This window comes from Pogoniulus pusillus, chromosome 22 (assembly GCF_015220805.1).
Source record: "Pogoniulus pusillus isolate bPogPus1 chromosome 22, bPogPus1.pri, whole genome shotgun sequence".
Taxonomy (NCBI): domain Eukaryota; kingdom Metazoa; phylum Chordata; class Aves; order Piciformes; family Lybiidae; genus Pogoniulus; species Pogoniulus pusillus.
The window spans coordinates 14349310-14361510 of NC_087285.1; the positions used below are offsets into that span (position 1 = coordinate 14349310).

The window sequence follows — 12201 nt, forward strand, 5'->3', positions numbered from 1 at the left end:
GGAATCTGAAACCTTGTAATTCTCCTCTGCTTTCGCTCCCCCTCCCACTTGCTCTCTCCTCTGCAGCCAGCCAATTGCTAGCAGACATATTTGGAAAGAAAGGTTTATTCCAACTTGAAACTCCTGTATTTTAATAATAATAAAAAAAAAAAGTTTAGGAACAACAGGAACCACAGCAGCAAGATAAACAAAATATTGTAAAAGTCCAGGGCTACAAAATGTTGGAAAAAGTGCCCTGACATCAGAGATGCCAGTTTCCCAGGACCGGTAATAAGAGGACAACCACCTGATACCACCTAGGGCTGGATAGGGCACCAGCATCTGGAGGGCAGAGCAGAGCTGGCAAGAGTCCTAATAGGAGATGAGCAATTTCCTGCAGTCACTTGTCCTAGTGAATCTCCACATCTCACCCTGATCCTGACACTAGGTTGATTTAAAAGCTGCAGTGTGAGTACCGTGTCCCTGCTCCCGAGTATGTGAGTGGAAATGCAGGGTACTGCAGTTTGCATTTGGATGCTACAAAGGGTGTGACTTGTGTGCGCTCTCCTTGTGATGAACACAGACAGCAGGAAGTTCAGGTACTGTTAGAAAAAGTTCAAGTGAAATACAGCCTACCTTCAGGAAAAAATTCAGGTGCTGCATAAAACAAAGTAGGTCTTCCCTTGTCTTCATCTCCCATGTCACTCCCATTGACCCACTATGTTGACCTTTTCTCACCTGTTTGGTTTCATTTCCAGAGAGGTAGATGAATGTTGGCTCTGACTAGAGGAAAATTCCTATAATTGCCATATCAAAAAGAGGAACAGCTTCTCTTCCTCTTTCCATAGCAGTAAGTCTAGCAGTGTTCAGGAGGTGGAATAGAAATGATCAGTAAAAGAGGAGGATGACTTTTGGAGAGGCTTCTCCAAGTCCCTCTCAGACCTGCTGCACTCTGCATTAATTCACCGTGCTTTGTGTTCAGGTAAAGCAGGAGCTGGATCCAGGAGACATTTTCCCTCATCCAGCAAAATTCGGTTCATATGAAATCCTCCAGCCTGCCTCCTCTCTATGTGATGTGAATTATCTTTGTTACTACTTGTGTGTCTTATACCTTATATGTCATTATTTAATATCTCCACACAAACATGGTTAGCAGCACCTTTTGGATGATTTGTTTCCTCTTTTGCCCCAAAGTCCACAGCTGTTGAACACAGAGCTCTGTTATGAAGTCCTAGTCATGCTTTGGTAATTGTTTCAAAATCTTTTTCCAGTGTCTCCAAAATTATCCTATTGGGAGGTGGGTGGGCTAGGAGCACTGAGGGCCCTCTGCAGGTGTTTGGACTATAGGTCATGCTGTGCTACTTTCCTTGGCTGAGGTGTGACCATGGCTCCCTCTGCATGAGCTGCAGCTCCTGGGTAACCTGCTGCCCAAAGCAGCTCATTCCAGAGTGCAGATCCCAGCCCTAGGACACCACAGCAGACAAACCCCAGCGCAGAAACAAAGTGGAGTGTCCTGCATATTGATGAGCCTTTGTTTTCCCTTATTTTTTCCTCTTTCTGGAAGAATCTCATTGTGAATTATTTTGTAGGCTAATGCTGAATTAATCAGCTGTATCAGCTCCTCTTTACCTGTGTGGAAATGGGAACTGCAAGGGAGGCTGGTGATTTTAGCATCCCGAGATAAAGGTGAAAATGGGAAGGACAGAAAGCCCAGCCAGCTCAGTAGGAATTTACCTTCCTCAGTCTTCCTCTTAGTTCAAAATCAGCAGTGTTAAATCTCTGGTATTAATTTGGGATCATGTGTGTTTGAATACCACAGATGCATTATTTACCAGCAGAAATTTCTGGCAGGTCTGAAAATACCCTGAGACACTCGGTGAAGCAGGAACCTTCTGAATTATTTAGAGCTTGGATAGACAGCAATCATTGCTGACGTTGTAACAAGTTTATTGTCTTACATTATTCTTCTCTGGTGCACACCCATGCCTTTTTTCCCCCTTATGTTCAGCAATAACTTACAAACTTTCACAGGTGTGAGTACTGCCAGAGTCCCCTCCTCTCTTCAGCTGGTTTGCTCATGAGGAATAATTTGTTTTCAAGTAATATTGCTCTCTGAGTTGAGCAATTCCTGATGGTTGTCATGGACAAAGTACCAAGGAGTGCATACCCCTCCAAACAGGCTGAGCCTCTCCCACAGGGGTGAGCTGCCCTTTCTTTCAATTCAGTTTTGTATTTTGAGGCCTGGATGCTGGATTTTTGCTTCTAAGATTTTCTTTCCTCTTCCCCTTTAAATCTTGTAAATAGGTTCCTCTGCTTCTTGGGTAATTACAGTTATTTTTGGAGCAGTAAATTCACATTAAAGCAGAAAGTATTTACTGCAAAAGGCATAAAGTCAGGTGGAGATGTTCCTGCACCACAGAGAATAGAGGTCATACTGCACCCCATGGCTGTCCCCATTCCCATCCATGTGGGAGATGTGTCTCCTCTGTTCAGTAACAAAGCCTTGGGCACCTGAAAAAAACCAGCCATGCTGTTGACTTCTGTGAGGTCTGCTTCAAGGAAAGTCAGTTAAATAGTGCAGGGAACAGGAAGCAGCCAAGAGGACACTGGCTGATAGGTGACCATCATCATATTCTATTCTTCTGGCCAAAATATTTAGCCCTTCCAGGTAGGTGCAAAGGCTCCAGAGGTCTCGAGGAAGTGAATGCCCATGGAGGCCAGTGTATCTTCAGAGCCTGTGGGGGGAAAAGGAGAAGTGGTCCTTTCAGGTCACCTATGGCTTTTTCCAAAGAACTGGAATATCTTTATCCCCCCTAATAGCCTGATCTCCCCTCCCAGCCCCACTATAGGAACAGATTTACTTTGGTCTCACTTTTGTACAGAGATATCCCTCCATAATCTCTCCACTCCATTTTTCATGGCTTTTAAAAAGTGAATTTGACAGGGGGAGGCACTGCTGTTGTGATAACTCTGTAGACTGAACTCTTAAAAGGGAAAAAACCCTATTGTCATTAGAGGAGAGCTGAGGGACCACTGTTTGGATTGATTTGGATCAGTATCGGTGATAGGATGCAGCATCAAGTGCTGAGCTAGAGCTGAGCCTCTTGTTTTGCAGCTGTATAGTCCCATGAGTTATTCCCCTGAGAATTCTGCTATGGGTACCAGACACCTTGTTAGGATTGCTGTAGCCTCCTGAAAGCTGCTGCATTTTTAGCTGAATCTTTCAGAGAAGTGCTTTTAAGATAACTTTTGCATCTGAACTCTTCCCAGAAAATCATGGAATAATTCAGGTTAGAAAGGACCACTGGAGGTTACCTAATCTGACCTCCTTTTGAAAGCAAGGTCAGCTTCAAAGTTAAATCAGGTTACTCAGGACTTTGCCCAGTTGGATTTTGAATATCTCCAAGGATGGAGATTGAATAGACTCTCTAGGCAGTGTAAAGACTCTCATGATTTTTTCACTATATCCTGCCTGAATCATCCTTGCTGCATCTTATGGCTGTTGCTTCTCATCTCCTTATTGTGAATCTCTGAGAGGCTCTGGTTTTCTTTTTAGCCTGTGGAAGACTGCAGTTTAACAACCCCAGAACCTTTTCTCTTGACTGCCAAAAAGACTTGATCCTCTTGGCCCACACTTGTGTGTTTTGTGCCCCAGCTCCCTGTTGTCCCTCCACTGTACTCTTTCCTGTTTGCCAATCTCTGCTCTGTCCTGGGCAGCCCCAAACAAAACCTAAAATCCCAGATGTAGCCTCACAGATGCTGAGGAGAGGGCCCCTCTTTTGGCTGACTGTGTTCTTGCTAATACAACCCAACAAGGTTAGCCTTCATTGTTTCAAGGGCACACAGATAATTATATTTAACTTGATATTCATCAAGATGCCAGATCCTCTTCTGCAGAGCTGTCACACAGCCAGGCAGACCCCAATCTGCTGAAAAAAAAAAAACCCTTTACCAGTATCACATAGGTGTTGTGATGGAATTTTGCATGCAACACTGAAGGGCCAATATGTCTCAGAAGTAGAATATTTGAGGGTTCAGCACTGAGGTTTCATGTAACAACTACCTCGAGTGGTCAGACCATCTGCAAAGATTGTAGAGGTATATAGTCACTAGAGGAGAAAGAGGAACACAACCTAAGGCCAAAGTCAGATATGCTATTGTAGCTGCTGCTGTGTCAGGCCAAGAGGTTGCTGTCCCCTTAGACATGCCAGCATAACTGCAAGCATGACTGCTTCCTAGCCCAGTTCTGTCAAAATATTTGTGGTTAGTTTGAGCACAGCAAAAGAGAGGATGGTGAAGAAAATAGAGGAAGGTGATAAATAGACTACAGTTGACTTGGGGATGGGAACCTCCCTGGAGCTGCAGGCAAGAGAAGCTACAACTTTTTGTCAGTGACATTTCTGACACACCTGTGTTGTTCCATCAAGACAAGTCTGAAGTTCTCCAAAGGGATTGTGAGGCAGGTGCCTTTAAACAGCTCCTTGATGTTGTCCAGTCTGGTTTCAAACAGAACAGCACTCCAGAGCATGCACCCTGATTGTATGGCACCGTGGGGACAGGATGTTGGTTCCATGATGACCCAGAGGGACCACAAATGGGAGCGTCAGCATGAGGGACCAAGTCAAGCCAAAGTCTTCAAGAGCACAAACTCACAAATGTGGTGGTGTTGTAGAATCTTCCCCTTTGAAACATGGCAGCTCTGGATAAGCCAGAACACAAGGCATAAGCAATGCCATGGGAAGTATCTTGTGCATCCCAGGTATTCATAGGTCTTTCTCCTTCCCATGCTGGTGTTTTGAAGAGGCTATTCAAAAGCACAGATGGTGGGTGAAGGCCCCTGATTTGTGAAGGCACAGAACTCACTTGAGAATCTCTGAAAAAAACATAGTTAAATTGGACTTGCTTGAGGACTGTGAGCAACAGAAGGTTGCTGTGGGTAGATGTTTAATTGGACAAAAAAAAGGTCATTCTGCTGAGCTTTTTTGGGTGGCCTTGGAGTGGAAGGGGTGCATTTGTTTGCCTGAAATGTCAGCTCCAGATCCCTTTATTGGCCCATGGGTTGTGCTGGGATTACAGTGCATTTGGGATGCTGTGAATAGAAGGCAACTCAGGGCAGTGTTTTATGTAAGGTAGCACTCTGCACTATTTTTAATTTTTTATGACATGGCAGGCTTGTTCTAGTATTTTAATAAAATGAGATATGCTCTTCCTTTTCTACAACAGCAGCAAAATCTAGTCAAGGGCTGCCTTGCTTGACAGCTTGTGGCAGGATTATAAAAAAGAGTTTATTCTGGGGCTATAAATAAATGTTACATGGGGGTGGATGCTGGTCAGAATTGTTTTGCAGGTCACACAGAGTGTGCAGAGCACCCTTTGCACAACTTTCTGCTCCAGATGCTGGATGGCAATAGCATGGAAACTTGTTATTTTTATGTTATTTATATTTTTTGTTTCACAAAAACAGGGTTTGCAGCTTTGTCTGGAAGAAAGGCTGACACAGCCTAAAGCTTGACACCTAGTAGGCATGCACTGCACACCGGTGGGGTGGGTATCAGTATCTCAGCATCCTATATCCCTTCTACCTCGCAGCACACATCAGGTATTTCCCAAGAAGAATCTGACTGATTTATCTGTCTGACAGTGAGGAAGGCAAGTGAAGATGGTTGATGATGTTTTTCCATCTTCTTGACCCCATCACTGCTGTCCTCCTCATACCATGTGAATCATGGTGTTTGCTCGGAGAAGGTTATGCACTCTCCAAACACAAAGTCCATTTGGACTCAAGTCTGCAACTGTGCTTCACATGTGGTGTGAACATCAGTATTGCCAACTCACTACTCCTGTCCTCAAAATAACCCCAGTTTCTTCCCAAATGAACTAACTCTCCTAATTGAAGCTGTTAAGTGTCAAACCAGCACAGTTTTCCTCTGCTATTTCTCCTCCCACCCTCAAAATGTTTTGTATACAACATTTTTCCTCAGCCCTGCCTTCATTGTGTCTTGATACAGCCACACCAACTGTGTTTACAAGCCTGATTCTTCACGGGTTCTAAGTCCAGAGATACTCTCTTAGAGTCAAAAGGAACACGTGCTTTCTTTGCAAACTCCTTAAAAGTTAACTAGGGCTCACTCAGGTTTTGATAGTTTAACTGTAGTGAAATGGATTTTATCAGATTTTCCTGAATGATTCACCTCTGGGCTAAAAATAAAACAAGAGTCACTTTGGGTGATATATGAAAGAAGTGTGCATGAAAGCAGGGGTTTGGAATCAATACATCTTCGCTTGCACAGTCAGAGCACTGCACGAAGGCCCTAATAATTCTGTGTAAACAGGCTGATGTGGGAGATGAGAAAAAAACACCAAGAGGCAAAATCTGGCAAATTGATATAATGATTGAATGGATTAGGTTGGAAGAGACCTCAAAGATCATCTAGTTCCAACCCTCCACCCCAGCCAGGGACACCTCCCACTAGAACAGGTCAGTGTTACTTGATATTTTTACTATAGGAGATGATAAGAATTCAACCACCTGAGTTTTAAAAAAATCAATGATGATCTTAAGAAGCCCTCACCAATATAAGGAAGGACAAGGGGAAAACAAAATAGAGCAACCAAAGACCTAAAGACAAGATAAGTCATTAGAGAGGCAAGGAAATGCTGCTGTTGTCTTCAGGCTAAATCTATCGGAACAGAGCACCATAAATTGAAGATTCATTGCTCCCTTTGCTCATTAGCTGTGTGGAACTGTGGCTAAGCTTGAAAGTTAGCTGGTGTAGTGCTGTATTATTGTTCTTATTTCCTTGCTCTGAATCAGGCGTGGCGGCAGGCAGCCATGATTCACACACATGCTGCCTGCCTTGCTAGGTGCCAGATTTCCACTCTTTTTTTCCATGAGAGGGAAGATTCAGCAGCCTTGCATGTCTTCTGCCTTCATTAATTTATGCCTGGACAAAGGCAAAATTATTCAAGTGGACCTCTTATTTATTAAAGGAATTGAATTTGTTCACTAGACTAGACTCAGAATGTAACAGGCAGCAATGTAAAGCATGAAGGATGCAAGCCCAGTGGACACTTTTATTTTAACAATGAAAATATGCAATCTGTCTCAGCAAAATACAGCTGCTGAGCAAATTAACTTGTGCTGAATGCTTATTGGGGGCCCACAGCTCGTTCTTTTGTTCTTCCTGTTCAGCAAATGTGTTTTTCTGAGTAAGAAATAATAGATTGTGGCTCTATAGAGCCTTTCATCAGACGATCTCCAAGTACTTGGCAAACATTAGTGGTTTGCTTGGGAAGGACTAAACCTTATAGTATATCCAGTGGAAGGTGTCTGGAGAGCAGGGTGAAAAGTACAAGACAGTGCTGCAAAATATTAGGCTAATATGACTAACAAATACCAGGTGATGTTTTCAGAGTGAGTGTCTGGTGTTAAAGATGAGATGTCTCTTCTTCTCCCCTCCCATTTATGATAACATTAAGAGAATATAATAATGAGGGTTTGGGGTTTTTTGTTTGTTTCAGACTAAGGTTCATGTGCCCACCAGCATATCCAGATAACTTTACTGTAGAGTCTATGATTCCTGGACCCCATCCAAGTCTTTGTTCCCATTTCCCTATACTTCTCCTATGGAAAGTAGCCCTTCCCACCTGCCAGCTGGGAATTTCCCTGACACATGGGCATTCTATGGGTAATATGAGATTGGCAAATGGTGGTGTGCTGAAACCCCCCTCCCCATTACCCAAGTAATGAAATATGTTAGGAGTGCCTGAATACTCAGTATCAAAAGACTTTGGGCTGTAGCCTCTCCATGCGGTCTCATCTGGGCTGCAGTCTGCAGGAGCTATAGGAAGTTAATTAGGGAAGCCCTAGAGTTGTAACTTGGGGTAGGGACTGGAACAGTCTCCAGTCAAGTCTAGAATGAGAGCAAAGATAATTTTCTCATATTTGCTTTGTTGCTCCTACCTCTCTGCTTTGCCTTGAAGACTGTAGGAGGCAGAGCTGAGATTGCTATTGCTTGTGAGTTTTAGACTCTCATTGCTGGTGTGCTAATCTTTTCATCCACCATTCAAAGTCAAGTCTGCAGAGTCTGCTCCAAGGTACAGGTTTTACACGGGCCTGGACAGACTTCTGGGTTTGGAACTAGATGGGAGCCAGAGCTGCAAACCTGATACTCTACTTCTACCTGCCTGAGATTTGCAGAGGGGAAAAATGCAAAGTTAGAGAGTAAAAAATTTCCCCACAACTCCCTAAGTGATGAAAGTACTCTTCTGATACAGTCCCAGGCAGTAGAACCCTGAGACAGACAGTAGTGAAAATACCACTGAGAAGCAGTTTTGGAAATGCAGCCTTATCAGAACACCTCTGATTAGACCTAAACATATTTCTCTTGCAGACCCAAGCATGAAATCATTTGTAGTGTGATTTTGTAATGAAGATCTGAGGAGACTGCATACCATACTCTCTGGGGTTCTATAAGTAGTTTCACGTGGTGCTAAAACCCAGTGGAGCAGAGAGAGGAGAACAAGGTAGGACTGAGAGCAAGCCCATGAGTGCAGCTCCTGAGGGAAAATAACAACTTCAGCTCAACTGACAGATTTACATCACAGAATGTTAGGGCTGCAGACACCTCCAAAGGTCTAGGCCAACTCCCCTACCAGAGCAGGACCTTCCCCCACCCTCCCCCAGTCCAGTTTTCAATTTTATCAAATTTCCCTCCCCGCCTTTTTCCTCCCTTTCCCCTCCATCTACCTCCTTTTCTTTCCATCTTCTTTCTTCATCACCATCTTCCTCTTTTCATCTTCATTGAAGCAGCAGCCACCCTTTACCACTGTAGCTACTCCTCTCCCACCCTGCCCCTCATTTCCCCTTTTATTCCCAAACCCAGAGCACCTGGGTGCTGCTGGAGTCTCCTCCCACCCCAGGTGTGACCACTTTGCCCTCCCTGCCTGCTCCCCTATTTAATCAGCCCCAGGAGAGGCAGAAGCTCCAAGTTTGCCCAACTGGGCAGAGGGATCTTCCTCCCATCATCGCTGGTGAGTCCCTGTGGCATGCACCGGGTGAATGGTGGAGGTGATCTAAAGGCCGGGGGGCCTGGTGGCCCCCCGGTCAGGTAGGAGTAGGCTCCATGGTTGCTCTGACATCATGTTGCTCTAATGTCACCCACGGGTGCTGGTTGGGCTTCTTTGCTTAGGCTGAGCTCCTCTCTGTTTAGCTGCTGCTTTCTGCTCACAGAGGATGAGCTTAAGTACTTGGCTGAAGCAGAAGCTTATGAGGTGAGTAGAATTGTGTTGTTCTAGAACTGTTCTAGTTGGAAAAGCCCTCTGAGATCATCAAGCCCAACCTTCAACCCACCACCACTGTGGCCATTAAACTATGTCCTGAAGTGCCATGGCTGCCCATTGCTTGAGCACCTCCAGGGATGGTGACCCCACCACCTCCCTGGGGAGGTTGTTCCAATGCCTGACTGCTCTTGCAGCAAAGAAATTGTTCCTCATGTCCAACCTAAACATCTCCTGGCACAATTTCAGGCCATTTTTTTCTCATTCTATCACCTAATACTAGGGAGAATAGACCAACTCTCGCCTCACTGCAACCTCCTTTCAGGAGCAGCAAGGTCTCCCCTCAGCCTCCTCTATTCCACACTAAATAGCTTCATGTCCCTCAGCCACTCCTCACCAGCCCAGTTCTCCAGACCCTTCATCAGCTTCCTTGCCCGGACACACTCCAGCCCCTCAATGTCTTTCTTGGCATGAGGGCCCCAAAACTGGCCCCAGGATGTGAGATGTGTTCTGCCCAGTACAGAGGCACCATCCCTCTGCAGATAGCCTGGGAAGATTGGTAGAAATTCTGCAGTGGCTCTGGCAGCCAGGTGTAGCATAAAGAAAATGAGAGCTAAACAAACATTTCCATCCTCCTGTGAGCTTATTTGATCCCAACCCAGGTTTGTTCCTTTGGCAGGTGCTTTTCCCCCTGCTTCACCTTAAAAACAACCAAACAAAACCACAAAGGAAGGCTGGCTGCCCCCTCTTGTCTGAACACACTCCTTTTGCACTGCAGCAAAACATGCACCCACCTGCAGACACTGAATGACCTCTCCAGGTGCCATGTAATGCATTGGTTTATTGAATTGTCATCACCTTCTGTAAGCTAAGGCAGGCACCAGGATTTTTAAACAACCCTCTTCTGCCTTTCTTCTTGTACCATTTGCTACACATGAACTCAGAGACCTGGAGAAATTACCAAACACCTTTTTAACTCTTCCTTCTCTAAAGGCTCCACAAGCTCCATTAAAATTGCAGCAGAAGTTCAGGATTTGCTCTCCTGAGATGGCCTTTCAGAAAGCAAATCTGAGCTGTGGCTGCTGGTGAAATGCACTTCATGGTCGATGTGTGCAATGAGACCAGGAGGGTGCAGCCAGAGAGGGAATGGTGAAAGCCTGAATGACTGTGATGGTTTGGGTGTTACCTGCCCCCCCACTCTTATGAAATCATCCAGACTCCACTCAGCTGAGCTGGAAATGAAAATGAAGCTTCATATTTACAGCTTAGCACTATTTACAAGCAGGTATTTACAATATCTACAGCTATATATAGGAATATACAAGTTAAAAAGGTAATACAGAAACACAACAGCCCTCCCAGAAACCAGAGTCCCCAGGAGGGGCTCCCAACCACCCTTTCCACCTCTCTACCTTATCCCAGACTTTGCCTTATGTTCAAGGTGAGTTTGGAGAATTGGGGGGGGGGGGGGGGTTAGGAAGCAGACAGATTAGTCACAGAGACATCAGGTTAGGGATAGAAGGGAGGCAGCCAGAGCCAAAGAGAGCAACTGTGTTATCTGTATTTATGTTTTTGTTTTTATACATCTCAGCAAGCCTAAGAGTGCAGTAGGCATCACCATTATTTCATTTTAAAAGTCTATAATCTAATTCTTCTCACCAAAATATTCCAGCTAGCTTCAAATTATCACAATGACATCTCAGGCCATTGCATGAACTCTGAAGGTAAGGGTTGCTTTTCATTTTTCCTGTAATGATTACCAAACTGTCTGGTGAGAGACTGAGTAAGCAGAGCAAGCATTATTTTCCCAATCAGGGTTATGGACACATGTTGTGGATGAGGTATCTTTGTATCTTCTGTGTTGTGCTTTGAAGGAAGCTAATATACTCAGATGAAAAGAGGGAAGATCTGAAATGACACAGCTGATCTCATACCTACAGTTTCCTAGTGGTCACAGATTCATTCTGTTAAGACTTTAGGAAGGTAATTTTAAACTCTGAATGGTAGAGCTTGGCTGCACTGAGATCCAAAGATCTTTTTGCCATTGATTTGTGTCAGCTGAAGTCTTGGTGCCTTGACTCCCTTCACTATACACTGAAAATATGAATGCTCTCTAGAAGTCTGTGGCTGTCTATTTGCTGCTGGTACAACTGTAATCTGTGAATCAATTCCTAAAAGAAATAGAGGAAAGAAAGAAGTGGAATTTGTATTAATTAGTTACCAATCACTGTCAAAACACTGCTAGGTGTTCTGTTCCCTTCACACTGCAGTTGCTCTAAACGATGCTCGCAGTGGACTGTTAGTAGACAGCTGGCATGAATCTCTCCACAGTAAACAATCATCTGCTAGACCACTCTTCATGACACTGCAAATGTTTTTGTTCCTTTAGAGACCACAGACTCATTTAGATTGGAAAAGACCTTCCAATTCATCAACTCAGATCATTAACTAGTCTACTGCTAAGCCATATCCCCAAGCACCACATCTAGATGGCTTTTAAACACATCCAGAGATGGTGACTCATCCTCCTCCCTAGGCAGCCTTTTCCAATGCCTGACAGCTTTTTCCTAATGTCCAGACTAAACCTCCCCTGGTGCAGCTTGAAGCCATTTGCTCTTACTCTATTATTAGTCAGATGGCAGAAGAGGCTGACACCCACCTCATGACAACCTCTCTTCAGGTAGTTGTGGAGACCAATAAGTTTTCTCCTCAGCTTCCTCTTCTTCAGACTAAGAAGCCCCAGTTCCCTTGGGCATTCCTCATAAGAGCTGTGCTTTAGGCTCTTCACAGCTTAGCTGCTCTTCTCTAGGCCATTCATTAGAAATTTGCTGGGTCTTGACATCCAACAGCTTTTCCTTCAGAATTAAATGATAAGCAATTTCTAAATGAAAAGAACAAAATGGAGAAAGGATCCACTTTATTTTATTTGCCTCCCTATACCTG

The 12201-nt window shown here is 44.4% G+C and overlaps 1 long non-coding RNA gene across 1 annotated transcript; it reads right to left on the reverse strand.

Moving 5' to 3' along the window:
* Positions 1-1909: 1909 nt before the first annotated feature.
* On the reverse strand, positions 1910-8815 carry LOC135185256 (uncharacterized). The gene is made up of 3 exons (XR_010306428.1): positions 8729-8815; positions 4389-4678; positions 1910-2714 (listed from the first exon to the last, which is right to left on the reverse strand). It is a non-coding gene; the product is annotated as an uncharacterized LOC135185256 (long non-coding RNA).
* Positions 8816-12201: the final 3386 nt, after the last annotated feature.